Raw genomic sequence first — 5,408 nt, 5'->3', positions numbered from 1 at the left:
TATTCTTTGTAGTTATTCGTTGAAGCTAAAGCAACATGTATGATTCCGGGGCTGATCTGACTGATCACTCCTCCATTAGTTAAGCTATATAAAGTCTGAATGCCAACACATTTGGACCATTTATTTTCTTATCTATAATATTATATACACAAGCTGCCGTACACATTGATAAAAAAATTTGAAATGTGCCGCACGACTCAATTTTTTTTTTTTTCTTTAGCATGTCGCTCAGCTATTACAATAGAATTAATTTAACAAATTAACATAACCAATACTGAATTTCTTCGTCAATCCTCGTGCATTGATTTTTAGAACTAACGTTGACATCTTGGAATTAACACCGTGACGGTTCATATTCTTGGTAGATATCCGTTGAAGCCAAAAGAAGCATATAATTAAAGGTCTGATTGGACAGAAAAGTACTATTTAGTCCCCAATAACTAGTTAAGATATATAAAATCTAAATGGCAACACATATGGACCAATTAATGTTGCTCGCCTACTTAACCGATCTTAACACATGCTGCCATGCATTGATTTTTAGACCTCTCGGTGGACACCTCGTTTGCCATTCATTACAAGGAAGCATATATACAATTAATAAGGCGGCAATTGACAGATAACAAACAAAATTAATGAAAAACCAATTGTTTTTCTCTAACAGCAACTAGTCTATGTTAGAGCAGTTTCCTTGTTGGCTCACGTCATTGATTCTATTAACTCATTTGCTCTCTTGTATAGTTACTATAAATTTGGTTTTCAGTCTGTTTCTTTGTAGATTTGATCATTCTTAGATGTTTATTTCTATCGGCCTTGTTAAGCTAATCTTCAATTCTTATTGTTTTCATCTTTAATTGTTCTTTACTGTTTCTATAATTATCAAGTTGTAGTTGATCTTCTATTGCACAATGGTGTTACCAAACTTGAAAATTAGTTTAGTAATTTTCTCACTCTTTTTTCTGATCTTATTTCCCGTTTTAGATTTCCCACTAATTGTTTATTCTGATTCTACGGAAGAAGTCCATGCTCTTCTCAAATGGAAAACTAGCCTACAAAATCATGATAAAGGATCGCTCCTGCCTTCATGGACTCTTAATAATGCCACCAAAATAAGCCCGTGTGCTTGGTTTGGAATTCATTGCAACCATGTTGGAAGAGTCAATAGTATTAACCTCACAAATGTAGGTTTAAAAGGTACGCTTCATGATTTCTCATTCTCATCATTTCCTCATCTTGCGTATCTCGATCTTCAGGTCAATCAAATCTTTGGAATCATTCCTCCTCAAATTGGTAACATTTCAAAACTCAAGTACCTTGACTTGTCATCCAATTCGTTTTCTGGTACCATCCCGCCTCAAATTGGTAACCTTTCCATGCTCAAGTTCCTTTATTTATCCGCTAATCAATTTTCTGGAAGAATACCACCACAAATTGGCCACCTAAGTTATATCGAGGCCCTTCACTTGTTCAAGAATCAACTAAGTGGCCCGATTCCTCATGAAGTAGGGGGATTAAGCTCTCTAAACGAACTTGCTTTGACCTCAAACTTTTTGAAAGGTTCAATCCCTCCTTCTTTGGGTAACTTGACTAACTTAGCTATCTTGTATCTTCATAATAATTCACTTTCTGGTTCAATTCCAAGTGAAATAGGAAACTTGAAGTCCCTTTCCTCTCTAGCATTGGGCAACAATAAACTTTGTGGCTCAATTCCTCTTTTTTTGGGTAATTTGACAAACTTAGATACCTTGTATCTTCGTAATAATTCATTCTCTAGTTCAATTCCAAGTGAAATAGGAAACTTAAAGTCTCTTTCCATTCTAGAGTTAGGTGAAAATAGACTTAATGGCTCAATCCCTCTTTCTTTAGGTAACTTAACCAACTTGGATACCTTGTATCTTTATACAAATTCACTTTCTGGTTCAATTCCAAGTGAAATAGGAAACTTAAAGTCTCTTTCCGGTCTAGAATTGGCTGACAATGAACTCAGTAGCTCAATCCCTCATTATTTGGGTAACTTGACCAACTTGGCTGCCTTTTATCTTTATAAAAATTCACTTTCTGGTTCAATTCCAAGTGAAATAGGAAATTTGAAGTCTCTTTCCAATCTAGATTTAAGCGAAAATAAACTTAGTGGCTCGATCCCTCATTCTTTGGGTAACTTGACCAACTTGGCTATCTTGTATCTTCATAGCAATACACTTTTAGGTTCAATCCCAAGAGAAATTGGAAACTTAAAGTCTCTTTTCGAGCTACAATTGGGTGACAATAAACTCAGTAACTCAATCTCTCATTCTTTGGGTAATTTAACTCACATGACTCTCTTGGCTCTTTACGATAATGCACTTTCTGGTGTTATTCCTGAAGAATTAGGAAACCTAGTGAAATTAACTATGCTAACTTTAAGCGATAACCAATTACAAGGTTCAATTCCTAATTTGAGAAATTTGACAAACCTAATAAGACTACGTCTCAACAGAAACCATCTCACTTGTAATATATCTGAATCTTTCGGTATTCATCCAAAGTTAACTTTCATAGATCTTAGCCACAATAACTTTTATGGTCAAATCTCGTCTGATTGGGGAAAATGCCCAAATTTAGGCACTTTCGATGTTTCCGTAAATAATATTATTGGCAGCCTACCTCCTGAGATTGGAGACTCATCTCAATTACACGTTATTGATCTTTCTGCAAATCATATTATTGGCAAGATTCCATCAGAAATTGGCAAGCTTAGTTCTCTTATCAAGCTTATCTTAAGAAGGAATCAACTTTTTGGACAGCTGCCTTCAGAACTCGGCTCACTCATTCAACTCGAGTACCTTGACTTATCTTCGAATAGATTAAGCAATTCAATTCCAAGGAGTCTTGGTAACTTGGTTAAACTGCATTACTTGAACTTGAGCACCAATCAGTTCATTCAAGAAATTCCAATCAAATTGGAGAAGCTCATTCATCTTTCAGAGTTAGATTTGAGTCATAACTTTCTCGGAAAAGAAATACCATCTCAAATCTGCAATATGCGAAGCCTAGAAATGTTGAACCTCTCCCACAATAACCTTTCTGATTTCATTCCAAGATGCTTTGAGGAAATGAATGGTCTTTTGTATATTGACATATCCTACAATGAGTTACATGGACCGATTCCTAACAGCACAGCCTTCAGCGATGCTCTGATGGAAGCATTACAAGGGAACGAAGGATTGTGTGGAGATATCAAAGGATTTCAATCTTGTAAAGCATCCAAGTCACACAAACCAGCTTCGAGAAAGATTTGGGTTGTTATTGTATTCCCTCTCTTAGGGACTGTTGCTCTTTTGATTTCTTTGATTGCATTGTTCTTTATTTTCCGAAGAAGGAAAAATGCCTTACAAACACTACAGAGTAGCCCTAGAGGTACTCGAGGATTTCTTTCAGTGTTAACCTTTGAAGGAAAAATCGTGTACGAAGAAATCATTAGGCAACGAATGGTTTTGATGATGAGCACTGCATTGGAAAAGGTGGACAAGGAAGTGTATACAAAGCTAATCTACCTTCTGGAGAAATCATTGCAGTCAAGAAATTTCATTCGCCACTCCCAGGTGAGATGACATATCAACAAGAATTCATGAATGAAGTCAAGGCATTGACTGAGATACGGCATCGTAACATTGTGAAATTTTACGGCGTTTGTTCACATGTCCAACACTCATTTTTAGTTTATGAATATCTTGAAATCGGTAGCTTGGCCATGGTCCTCAGCAATGACGCAGCAGCAAAGGAATTGGGCTGGACACAAAGAATGAATGTGATAAAAGGTGTAGCTGATGCATTGTCTTACTTGCACAACGATTGCTTCCCTCCAATTGTTCATCGAGACATATCAAGCAAGAATGTGTTGTTGGATTTGGAGTATGAAGCTCATGTTTCAGATTTCGGAATTGCCAAGTTTCTCAAGCCAGACTCATCCAATTGGACAGAACTTGTAGGCACATTTGGATATGTTGCACCAGGTACCTATATTGTTGTTCAAACATGTACAATATACTAACTAATATCTATTAACTAGATTCCACGTTACAAAAAATTATTTTTATTTTTCCCTTTCAGAGCTCGCATACACAATGAAAGTTACTGAAAAGTGCGACGTGTATAGCTTTGGAATTTTAGCATTGGAAGTGATAAAAGGAAAGCATCCAAGAGATTTCATTTCCTCAATTTGCTCTTCATCTTCAAACTTGGACATAGCACTTGATGAAATATTGGATCCTCGGCTTCCAACCCCATCATGCAATATTCGGGACAAATTGATATCAATCATAGAAGTCGCTATTTCATGTTTGGATGAGAGTCCAGAATCCAGACCAACCATGCAGAAAGTGTCTCAATTGTTAAAGATTTAGTCTAGTTTGTAAAATTTATTATTGAATTGTTTATATTTCCAAGTAAATGGTCCTGTACTTTTCAATCATTTTCTACTTTCACCACATCACAATCTTGTTCGAGATTTTACCAAATCAAAAGGGATAAGGCTTGTAAGTCCCCTTGACTAGATGTATCTTCTTCATCTTGTGAATAAAATCTTTCTCTCCTTACATAGTTTGTGATTTAATTATCTAACAGTGTTTTTGATATGTCACTCCAATACCATTGCCTGCTTTCAAAATTTCACCCTCAATTCCTCTCCCCAGTTCAGTTAAAACCATCAGTCTACTATCATGACCTGGACGAAGAAATGCTCTATAACAATATGCAAAACTTCTCTTTAAAGGAATTTCAAGTACGTGATATTAGGCATTATCAAATATGTTACCATATCTTTAAAGTTTTTATTACATATTCGAAGTTGTCTGATAATGTTCCTTACTTAACAATTGAATGCCACGGTCTGGAATTTTTAACAAAAAAATGGAGAAGTATAACTTGAGGGAAAAATAAAAAATAAAATCATGCAAAGGAACTGAAATCCACAACCCAAGAAAATACCAATTAAGAAAGCAAAACACCTTAATACCTTCATTTCGTATCCCAGATGCTCTATATATTTTTGAACCACAAAACCCATTATTATGCAACCCATCTCTGCCAGTAAACTTAGCACTAAAAAATAACCTATTCGATTAATCATCTTCCGCAGCTAAATAATTTAAGGAAGCAGTGGATAACATCCAAATATACATCTCTCAAAGAAATATACATATGAAAGTTTCCGAGGAGCTCAGACAACTACCTAAATGAAGTTTTCCTCCTTAAAATAGTGAGTTTATTCATAATTTGGTTTGGGGAAGATGAATAAGTTAGTTCGAACCACCCAGGTGCTAACTGGAACCATGTCAATCATGGCAAGTGTCACAAGGCTATTTTCTTCGATGCGGCAAGCCCGTGATGGCGCTAAGTTTCCCGCTTAGCCAGCCACTCGACAATTCGCA

The 5,408-nt window shown here is 35.9% G+C and overlaps 1 pseudogene; it reads left to right on the top strand.

Moving 5' to 3' along the window:
* LOC18034432 overlaps nt 1-4,396 on the top strand; it is a 7,348-nt pseudogene extending 2,952 nt beyond the window's left edge.
* Nucleotides 4,397-5,408: the final 1,012 nt, after the last annotated feature.

Source organism: Citrus clementina, unplaced genomic scaffold (assembly GCF_000493195.1).
Source record: "Citrus clementina cultivar Clemenules unplaced genomic scaffold, Citrus_clementina_v1.0 scaffold_8, whole genome shotgun sequence".
NCBI lineage: Eukaryota > Viridiplantae > Streptophyta > Magnoliopsida > Sapindales > Rutaceae > Citrus > Citrus x clementina.
This window is presented reverse-complemented; position numbering and strand designations above follow the sequence as displayed.